This window comes from Hylobates moloch, unplaced genomic scaffold, assembly GCF_009828535.3.
Source record: "Hylobates moloch isolate HMO894 unplaced genomic scaffold, HMol_V3 SCAFFOLD_8, whole genome shotgun sequence".
In the NCBI taxonomy this organism is placed as follows: Eukaryota; Metazoa; Chordata; class Mammalia; order Primates; family Hylobatidae; genus Hylobates; species Hylobates moloch.
In genome coordinates, this window is record NW_026652283.1 from 29983219 (window position 1) to 29995499 (window position 12281).

Genomic DNA, 12281 nt, shown 5'->3' on the forward strand with positions numbered 1-12281 from the left:
CGAAAAATACCTTATGAGTAACAGTTAATCTGCTGGTCAAAACTAAACGAAAGAGTAAAATTCAATCACAAACACAAATGCCTACACAGGTCAAGCAGTCACAGTAGATGCGTGAAGCAGACCAGATGTGTGGGGAAAAGCAGCAGAAGAGTGACAGCAGATGATAAATGACACATATCCTCAGCCTCGGGGGCCAATAGAAATGGAAGTGTCAAAGTCAAAATAAAAACGTAAAGATAAATCTCTACAATGAACGTTTTATCTGAAAAGCAAGAATTGCAATTCAGGGCTTACACACAGGCCCAGTGGTCTTCTATACGTCTGAAGGACAAAGAGAAGGTTGTGGGGGGCGGTTATAAAAAAGAGAAAGGTTACATGTTGTCTTAAAAGAAAGTTCCTCAGTATTAGTAAAATCTTGAGGAGCTGCTCTGATTGGTCAGTAATTGACAGTAGGTATAATTAGTCTAAAGAGTCACAGCAGGTTGCTTCAGAGCTATTAGACATAACTGGTCTCAGATTACAAGAAGTTTCAGCATCTGAGCTTGCAGAGGGTTACATTTTTGGAGCAGTGTTATGTGTCCTGAGCACTTTCTCCTCCCCAACCCCAGCATCTCTATTCTATTTTAGTTGGGGATGATAAGAATGACCCAATTTGTATAATCAACCTTCACAGAAGCAACTATGAATAACTGGGCAGTGTCAACCCATCAAAAGACAAGCCACCATTTGTCCAGGCAATTACTGCCACATGGGAACAAAGATCTATTGGTTCCAAAACGCTGAAGACTGCAAAAGAAGCAAGAACTTTGAATTCTCTTGAAGTTTCTCGTTTGTAAATGTCACTCATTCAACTTTTGAAACAGTACTGGGAGGGCCAGATAAAACATGGCTTTAGGCCTGATCTGACTCATAGGAACCAACTTGCAACTAATAGGGAAGAAATTGTGTAAACCCCTGGAAATTGAGATCTCATCAAGCCCTAGGAGTGGATAGCAATAGAAATTCTTGGGAAGTTTGTGGACTTGGAGAACAGAGTCTCATCCCTTTCTTCCTGAGTAGATTCAAAGGAGGCTTCAACACTCCAGAGTAAAAATGTCTGGATAATGTGTTTAGGTAAGATACATGTAGGAAGGGTCTGAGAGCTTCCTACAGGAAAGTACAGTGACTTGTGTGCCCCTGGAATGTCACTCAAATGACAAAGGACTTGAGACAGTTCCACAGATTTTTGGGTCAAAGCGTGGCAGGAACCAGCAGAGTCATCTGTACACAAATTAAGAATCTAAGAGAAACTCAGAAAGTTTAACAGACTCTAATAGCATAAATGATGAACAATGCAACAATAAACTAAGTGGAAAAAAACATTTTAAAAAGCACAGAAATTAAGAAATATTATTGGATGCCACCATGGATTACAACACCAAAATCTGAATGCTTCTCACCCATGACAGCTTGGTTATATAAGACCCTAGAAAATGAGCTGCAACTCTATGCCAAATAGGGTCTCTGAATTAAATGAGATTACATTTCTGCCACCTTGCAGGAAGGCAGCTAATTGTTAAAAATGCAATGGCATTAGGAAAATAAAGGGAGTTAACGATATTGCATACCTAAGTTTGCATTTTGAGACTTGTATCTGTGACAGACTGATTGGAATTAAAAACTTGGCTTCCTAATTTGTTCTGAAAAGAGTAAAGATTCATTTTTAAAAGATTTTCTGCTGTTTACTTTCAAATTTGTATCTCTATCCCTGACCTCTCCTGTGGGCTCTAGATTCTTAGCTCTAATTACCTTATTTGACATCTTGATTTTGTCAAATAGGTCAGTCCTTATGTGACCGAAGCCAAACTTCGTCCTGGAAGTAACTTCTCCCAAAACCTACTCCCTCTCTCAGTAGGAATAGAACTGATGGATTTCAGGAATAGAACTGATGCAGGACATGTGAGCCCCAAACTGGCACTTGGCCCTCAAGGGTTCATGGCATCATTCACGAAAGAATTCAAGGGTTAGCCCATAGCAGGGTCGAAGAAAACAGCTGTATTGAGGCTGCAGTGTTACAGCTTTGTGACTGCTCCTGCAGAGCAGGGTTACCTAGGCAGTGTGCCGAGAGTAGCAGCTCAGGGCAGCTCTGCAGTCATATCTCTACCTACTTCAGATTGCCTACTGATTAAGGGATGGTTTATGCAGGAATTTCTAGGGAAAGGGTAGTAACTTCGGGGTCATCAGATCATTGCCATGGAAAGGAGCAGTAACTCCCAAGTATTGCCATGCGATGGTAAGCTAACATGTCCCACTGGTGGGCATGCCTTATGGAAAACTGCTTCCGCTCCATCCCTGTTTTAGCTAGTCCTCAATTTGGTCCAGTGTCTGAGCCCCACTTCTGGAGTCAAGTCCACCTCCTACTTCAAAACATTCATACATAGTTGCTCAGGTCAAATTTAGTGTTTTCTTTTTCTTCCAATCAACCCCCACCAATTCAGTCCAATGATGATTCCTGTGGGTTTTACCTCCAAAATGTATCTTGTATCTGTCCACATCCCTCTATTTTTTAGTATGACCACACTCCATAAACCTCCTCATTGGACTACTGCACTAGCTCCCTTATCAGTAGAGTGCTGTAAGCAGCCCACACCAACTCGTGAAAACAAATTATTAAATTTTCAAGAGTTTGCCAAGCCAATATATGTCATGTTGGTAGTTTGAAATTGGCCATGATTTGACATATTAACACCATGGAAATCGGTAATCAAACCAGTGATTTTTCTGCCCTCCAGAAAGAATGTCTTAAAACATCACCACCATTATCACCGCTCCTGTTTCTACATTTGCACCACTACAGTCCATTTACCTCACAACAGCTCGTGTAATCATTTATAACAAATGAAACCTTTCTTGTCTCAGCCCTGTTTAAAATCCTCTAATGGTTTCCCATTGGGCCTACACATAACCCAAATTCTTACCAAGGTCCAAGAAACTCTATATGACCTATTTTCTCCCTACCTCTCTGATCCCCAACTCATACCACTCCCTGCCTCACTTCCTACACTTTGGCTAGGCTGGCCTTCACTTTGTTTCTCCAGAGCATCAAACTATTTCTGATTTGGAGTCTTTACATGTGCTGTTCTCCCTTCTGGGAAGGGGCTTCACTTATCTCTTCATGTGGCTTGTTCCTTCTTGTCACTCACATCTGTTAACATGTCACTTATTCATCCAGGACTCTCTGAACTGTCTCATCTGCCTTCATCTACAGCATGCCTTATCACATCTTTCTATTAGTTCCTCATACCCCTTATCACTATTCAAACTTACTGATTTTTTTTTGCTATTTGTCTCTCTCATTAGACTATGTTTTATAAGAGTAGGTAGCTGTTTCCCCACTGCCCTTTCCTCATACCTAACAAATGATTGACAGTTAAAAACAACTTTGAACACTGTAAAAATCTTCTATTTTTACCCAGGATCCCATTATTGATCAAAAATTGGTGTTTTGGATTCATTGTATGTGTGTTTATAACCCCATCAAACTTAATTTAGGAAAATCAAGGCATCCTGGGTAATTAACCATGTTTTTCCTTCACAAGCATAAAAACCCATTGCACGGTAATCTTTCAGTAAAATACCAAGTTCTACAAAATCAGAGCCTTGCCATACTAAGCCCCTCCACAAATCCAATGTAGGATAAAAGGCTCATAGAAGCTTTGAAACATGAATGTGGCATTTACCACTCTGAACTATAATTTATCTGTTGTTGTATTATGGACAACTTCCTCTAGGGCAGGGTTCATGCTTTTAATCATTTTGTATTCCCATTCCTGACTCAATCCCTACACATAGTAGTGTTCCATAAATGTTTGTGGAAATAAATTTTGTTTGATGATTAGAGTTGTTTGTGGAATTTATCGGAACCCAGATTTATAGAGCACTTTGTCTTATTTTGGAAATGATTCTATAACTGAGAAGCAGAACAATGTATCAAATCAAATAGGTAAAAGAGGAATGATTCTGGCGCTTAACAAAGAGCTACGTTATACAAACTGAGTGTGTATTTATCAGAAGGGAAATGGAAAATTAAATTTATGTAGTCCTTATTTAGAGGTTATTATGCTTTTTTCTGAAGTTAGAAGCCTAAAATCATAATCAGCAATAGAAGATGATCATAAAAATGTCTTCTAAGGTGGATGGATCGACAGGAGAACTTTCTCATTTGTGGAGTATTGCTGTGGGGCTGGAAGCTGGGGCTGATTTGAAGGATACAAGAGGTAGCCAGGTTTAGTGTTTTGTGGAGGGAAAAGAGAAAGGAAAAGAAAGATCTTGGAAGGAAGGAGACTGAAGAGGGACAGGTGAAAAGTCCAAGGAGGATTTTCCAAGTTGTTTTCCATACAATATGAGATGAAAATCTTGCATTTCAGCAATCCATGTAGAATTTTCCTTACACTTCAATTTGCTCACTAATGCTTTTCAGATAGTAGATTACTTGGGGGAGGGTAATATTTATATATATATATATAGGTTTATTACTCTATATAGATTCAGTAACTAGAAATAGTTTTCTTTACTCAAAACCTAGACATTAACTGGTAACACTTCCCCCACCCTCCCATTTCCTTCTCTGTTCTCCCTAATGACACCACTGATGTGGCTCCGTGAGGGGGGGCAATAATCTCATGTCTCCAAATCCACAGACGACTTCCAGGGCTTTTCCATTTGATATTGTTGATTGCTGTCTTCCTTCCTACACTCTCTCCTTTTGATTTTTATTCACCAAACTCGTGTGTGTGTGTGTGTGTGTGTGTGTGTGTATGTTTTCTCTTCTATAATACTAGCCTCTATTTTTCAGGTTCTTTTGCTGACAGCTGCGGGTTTAGAGAGGATACATGGTCTCCCATTACTCTTTAAATAAAGGCCAGAACCTCTAACACAGCCAAGGAAGCCCTCACATCTGGCCTATAACTATCTCTGAAGGCCAACCGTCCTTGACTTTCCACCTTGCTCTCTGTCCTTCTGCCATTCTGGCCTTTTAAACCCTTTAAATATCTTCACATTTCTTCTTGGCACAATGGTCTTTACCTGTACAGTTTCTTCTACCTGGAATGCTCCTTCCTCTACCCTTCACCTTCACCTTCACCTATTTGCCCTCTATTCATTCTTAAACCTCAGCTCAAAAATCGATTCAGCAGGGAATTCTTCTCTGTCCCTACAGTCTAAAGCAGCTTCTTGTGTTATATGTTTATATATTTCAGAGCATGTGTCTCAGTTTATAACGGCATATTTATTAGCATGACAATTTGCTTATAAGGCTGACTGCCCCACTATGTTATAAGCTTCTTGAGAGAGACCATATCAGTTTGGGATCATCATTTTATCTTATCACCTAGTTAAGTGATTGACACTTAGTAGGTGCTCAATAAAATGTTGAATTGATTCAGTGCCTGTAGTCTTAATCTTATTGGATTTTTAAGAAGCATACCTTTTGGCTTCAAAAACATAAAACACCCAGTTCTTCTCCCAGCACCCTGACCTCTCATTCTGGTCTCTAGTATGTTCATTTTCTTTTTCCCTGATCTTTAAATGTTTTCGCTTCTCAAGATTTGGTCCTTAGCCCTTTTTTCTCATTCATTACTCTTTCTAAGATGATTTAATGTAATTTAATGGTTCAATTCCCACCCTTACAAAGATCACCCTCAAATATATCTTTCTCACCCAGCCAAGCCTCTTCTATAAGCTCCAGATCAATTTACTTAACTACTGAATTCACCTTCCTAACTGAATATTACAACAATAAATCAAACGTAACATGTCTAAGACTGGCCTCATGGTTTTTCGACTGTAAACCTAGTATTTCTCCAGAAATCCACCTAACTGTACTAGCCAAAAGCATGTAAGATATGCTGATGGAAATGACTGCAAATATCTTTAGTTCTGCCTTGATTTAAATTATAATTGACAACAGAGGCCAGAGAATGGGATGAAAATTATTATTGACGCAATTGCTTCTGAGCGTGGAAAGCACTGGCTAGCTATTATCCCTGACAGCTTAGCTAGAAAAGCAAGGTAGTAAATACTTATGCTTCCTTTGTAGTCCTTATAGATCTGCACATTTAAAAAATATATTTTGATACTAATCATTTGTCAGTTGTGTGTGGTACATGACTTGATATTTGTCAGATTTATCGAATGATGATTTGTGAGTTTATGAGATAGCTTATGAGAGTTCCATGTAAATTAAATAGTAATAAATAAGAATAATTACAGTCAGGAGTAAGTATATATAGAGATATATACAGATATTTATATATATTCCTTAGGTAGTTTTACAGGTGGGTTAGGAAAAGTACAGTCACCCTCAACTTCTCTGGATAACAAAGAATTAGATTATTAAAAATAGTCACTTACCCAAGATGATTATTTATGACAGCAAGATCACATGGTTTTATTTAGTTTACAACTCAGGTTCCTCTTAGAAAAAAGTAGATGGGAAAGGCCCCGCTCCCTTTGAAAGAATGAGATCATTGTATTTAATAAGATCTTTCAAAGAGAGCAAGGAAAATGAAAAGTAGGAAAACATTGCAGGGCAGAAACACCTGGCTATCTTGGCCACACTCCACTTCATTCTTCACTCCAATGCACATGCCCAGGTGTTTGTCCTGCCCTTTTCAATAAATCAAGAAGAATAGGTCCACTTGGTTCCAAACCCATGAACTCTTCAGCTTTCACCTGTTCTGATTGTTTCTGTGCTTTGAGGAAAGGGGTGTGTTCTGCCCTTTTCCAGGTCCACGTAAGTGTCACAGAGTTCTTGTTAATCATCATTACAAAGTTTGCCCTGTCTCGTGAGGAAAAAAATCAAATTGAAAAACCTTAAAAGTGTCAAAAATAAATTGTAAATGTCATCATGGTTGTTTCAAAATTTCTGAACGTTTTCAGAGCTTTAATATAAAAGCACCCTAAGGCCATCAAATTCAAATTAATCAAAGCCTTTGCAAAGTTTAGTGTTCTATGGTCGAAGGAGTAGCAGATTCTAACATTAATCCACAGGCTTCTAGGAAGCTGATGGAAAAGAATGAAGCCCCATGTAGCTAGGTCTGCTTCCTGCCATTATTCTGTGGCAGAGAGGAAGCAGGGGTTCTCTGTGTGGATCCTTTACAGGGAGGACCCATTAATGAAGGCAGAAATGAACATGGCTGGTGTGGGGTGGCATATGAAAAAGAGGAACTACAAAAATTTTCACACTTCCAAATGTGATCCATGTAAAGGGCTACCTTATCTGCAGGTTCATTTTATAGTACAGTGTCATTAGTTCTCACTCACTTGGCTCTCCTGCTGCTTCACACACTGTTGCTTACCCATTTTCTTTGGTGTTTCATCCTCCCCTCCCTGACTTTATAATGCTGGAGTAGGCCAGAGCTCTTTGCTTTTCGTCTCTTCTTTATCTGTGCTCACTCTGTGGGTGGCCTCCTTCAGGCTCATGGGTTTAAATGCCATCTATTGTGAATCTCCAGTCGAAGATGCTCCCCAACAATAGAGATTTGTTTATTGAACTGCCTACTGGAATCTCTACTTGGGTGTCTAAATACATCTCAAACTCAGAAGAATCCAAACTGAGCCTCTGATCCCCATGCCTCTGTCCTCTGAGGTGGCGCATACAGCCTTTTCCATCACTGTTGATGGTCACTTCATCTTTCCATTTTTCAGTACAGAAAAAAAACAGTCTTCTTTTTCTTATGCTCTATATCCAATCTGTTAGAAAATCCTGTTTTCTATTTAAAATAGATTCAGAGTCTAATTGTTTTCCATTGTTTCCACTATTACTGCTCTGGTCCAACCCACTGTCATTTCTTATATGAATGATTTCAATAGTTTCCTAATAGAACTTCTTGTTTTTATAAGCCCAACCCCACTAAGTGAAGCCAGAGCTTAGCAGACAGAGTGGCCCTTTCACCATGTATGTCAGATTACAATACTCAAATCTTATCTCTGTTTTGCTCAAAACTCTCCAATGCCTCCTCACACAATGGCCTACAAGGATCTACATCATTTGCCTGACTGTTCCTCTCTCGACGGTATCTCTAACCAATTTCCTCCTGTTTATTCTACTCCAGCCACAATGCTGTTCTCAAATACTTATGCAAATTTCCACCATATGGTTTCTGCACTGTTTGTTCGCTCTGCTTGATTATTCTTCCGCTATATATCCACATAGCTAACTCCTCATCTGTTTCTCAAATGTCACTTTCTCAATGAGCTGTACCATACCCCTATTTAAGAGAGTGGTCCACCCCCATCAGTCCACCACTCCTGCTCATTCTCCATTCCTTTCACCCTTCTTTAGTGCCACACACACACACCTGCTGCACTATAGCATTCCCAGCTTCCAGCAGATAGTACTTCTTTTTTTAATTTTCTAACTTCATTCCCATAATAGAAATATAAGCTTCATGAAGAGAATGATCTTCATCTTTTTTTTTTTTTTTGGTAAATTTCTGATGTACTCTAACTCTTACCAGGGGGTCCCAGTTACCCCCCAAAATGGGCCTTTTCCTGTTCAGTGTCACGAAGCAAGTATACAAAACTGAAAGTGAGCATTAGGCAGTACAGGCTTTATCTGATGGCCATAAAATCAGAAGTGGGAGTGTGGCTCTCAAATCAACTTATCACCTCCTGAGAGAGAACCAGGGTGTTACAGATATAGGGTATCTTCGCTGAAGGGGCTGGGCATTAAAAGCAAGCAGATGAATATTTATGCTTTTCTTGGCAAGGAATGGAGATTTCCTAGGAGTCGCCTCTTTTCTGTCATTTTTTCATGTCTTCTGGTCATTGTCATGGTGATTGTCAACTGTCAAGGCATCCAGGGGTGTGTCATTTATCATGAAAATTGGATTACAGTGAAGCTAGAGATTCATCAGAGGTCAAGCAAACTGCCAACGTGGATTTCGCAAGTTTCAACTGGTTGAGTTCTAAGAATAAACTTTTGATCACAGACATGCTGTTTCCTAACAAAGTTAAGGCTGAGTGGGAATTCAGCTATGTCATGTAGACATTGCCTTGGGCAACAAAAGCAGGGTAGGGGTCCAGCTAAGTCACATAGGCTTGCAGCACGTAACATAACCACAGACTCAGAGCAGGTGCTTAGTAAATATTTGCTGAATTACTGAATTGGAATTTTACATATTTATAAAAATTATTTAGATTCAGTGTTGCCACTTAATGTCTAATTTTTCCCAGGCTTTGTACTTAATAAAAGCAAGTATTATGTCCATCTTGTTCACTATTATACCTGTAAACTAGGCATACTGCCCAACATATAATAGGTACTCAAAAAATATTTGCTGAATGTGTAATCACCAAGGACAACAATGACAGATCTTTTAAAATTACTCAAAAACCATATATTGAAAAAAAAATCGACCATGTGATTTAATCATGACTAATTCTGGATTTTGAATCCTCTCACCAAAGCACTCCTTTTTCTAGGGCAGATCATGTTACTCCACAAAGGAGCATAAAAGTGGCCAAGTTGTATACCTTTCCCATAGTTCACACATTAGTCAATCCATTAGTAAATCATACTGAGAACTTGGGCAGACCTTGTTAACTTTCAGAGACCCTGGTCTTGATTCACAGAAATAGTCAAATGCCTGATCTATGGGTCTAATGTCTATATTCCTCATTTGGCAATTAACCTGGAACAATATTGTATTAATTCTAATGATCTTTTAATTTTGTGTTGTTATTCAACTCATGTTTTCTTTTCTTATGTATGTGCATATGCATTTGTTACATTTCCTCTGAGCTGTTCACAAACTGCTTGAGATCAGGAACTACATCATATTTCTTTGAATCTTAATTACATAATTTTTTGTTTCTCGGGTTTGGATTGCATGGTCATAGGTTCAGCCGTAACTTGAATGTCTATAATTTCTAAATCAAGCTAACATTAAAAATACAGATGTCACCACTAATGTTAATAAATATTTTCCAAACGTTCCGATTACCCAGAAGGGACCTAGAAAAAAGATCAATAAAATTGATCTACATCACTATTACCAGAATTATGAAACATCCCAAAAGTAGAAAAAGGATTTATGTATAGGGTCCTAGCATTGGGTAAGTATAGAAGGAGACAAGGCTACATATATATAAGCCAAAGCAAACAAAAGTCTGACAAAAACCCCTGTGGTTTTAGGAAAACATAAAATATACAGCAATTAGACAAGAACAAGGGGTCATAACAGGCCTTAGCTATGCCGGCCTTAGCTATGCCAGCCTAGCAACTTCCTTGAAAAACTGAGCTTGAAATGGTGAAATTCTAAGGATGTACTCCTAAAATAGTCTGCTTTAAATTCGAATCTCTAAGAATGCTTGACAATAAGGCTCAAATACTTTAAAAAAGTAATATAAAGATATTCATAAAATTCAACCAATAGCATTATTCATTCTCATTTTTTCTTCCTGAAGGAAATAAAAAGAAACATTAACTGCTAGAAAACCAAAGCCTTCAAGGGATATTAGATGGAAGACTCATTTCACAAAGATCCGAATTGCCTGCAGGTTACTGCTGATCTAATTTGAAGTAATAATTTAAGAGAGAAAAGCTATCTATCTCATTATCTGCAACTTTTCATCAAATTATTCTTGAGGATGCTACAATTATTTTCCATTATGTACTTTGTAAATTAATGTTTAAGTACCACAAAGAAAAGGGTGGTATTTCAGAGTAAAATTTTATTGGATTTTGTTCATCTTCAATTATTGAACCTGCGTGATAGAAATGATAATAGAATGTTCTCTTCTTCCAACACTAAAGTGGTATTAATGAACCATTAATATCATCTTTCAAACAAAGAGCTGTCTACTTCTGTGCTCCCGCTCAGCTTGCATCGAATTTTTCTGCTGTTCTAGCATAGAACAGCTCTTCCAGAGCCTAGAGAGAAAAAACTACAGGGTAAGCCTGCTGTATGTTTCAAAAATATTCCGTAACACTTAAGATGGCAACTTCTGTCCCTCACCTCTTCTAGGTCATTATCTAGGGCTTAATGTAATAGAAGATCAAACAGCTATATATTAAAGAAACTATTTAGCTAGAAGGATATCATTTCTATTTGTCATGGAGGGAAATCGCATTGTTATTTCAGAAAATGTTTTATTCCAGAGGAGCAAAAGGTTTTCCACAGAGGTCTAGGCAGTTGTATTTGTACTATAGGAAGCCTCTTACCTTCTACAGACATGAGTCTTTGTCACACACAGCCTTTTAAATATTATGACGGTTTTATTCATAACATACGAAAACCACAAACCATGGGTTGATTGATTAAATCATAAAGGTATCTGTTGTGATAAGAAGGAATTCTTCAGCAGGGCACGGTGGCTCACGCCTGTAATCCTAGCACTTTGGGAGGCCAAGGCGGGTGGATCACAAGATCAGGAGATCAAGACCATCCTGGCTAACACGATGAAACCCCGTCTCTACTAAAAATACAAAAAAATTAGCCGGGCGTGGTGGCGGGTGCCTCAGCTACTTGGGAGGCTGAGGCAGGAGAACGGTGTGAACCCAGGAGGTGGAGCTTGCAGTGAGCCCAGATCGCGCCACTGCACTCCAGCCTGGGGGACAGAGGGAGACTCCATCTCAAAAAACAAAAAAGAATTATTCGTATCTTTCTAAAACTAAGTTCACATTAAAGTTATTTTTTTCATTTTGAAACAGTAGGTAAAATAAATGACAATTTACATTGTCACAGGTTCAGTCATTTTCAAGAGAATCATCCTGTGTCAGCCTTACCCAAAATTACGTTACTAGCTTAAGTCAATGGAGCTTGCAATGTCCGCAAAAGTCACTTACTAAAGACCCATATTAAAATTAATGTAATTCTAGAAAAAGGTAAACCATGAAACTATCATCAATATATTTTCATAAGATACATTAAATCAACTAACTAGTCACTTTACAATACCTTGTGGGAATGGGAAAATGAACTGACGAGTGAGTTTTTCATGAGAGAGTCAATTGAAAATTTGCCCACTGGTTAGTCCACAATCTGAGAAGACAAGGGCGGCACTACAGAGGGGCCTTGCTCAATCAGGAATCACATGAAGACAGTGGGCTATATCATGCTGGAAGGAGAAGACACCAAGAAAACAAGAATAGTCCCAAACAGGTGATGGAACCATACGGAGGACAAACTTCACTTAGCTTTATTCAACATTTGGGTAATATTCTAAAGTTTACAATGTGCTCTTACATACAATGTACTTCATTACATTCCTAGTCACTTTGTAGGAAATGGAGGCAA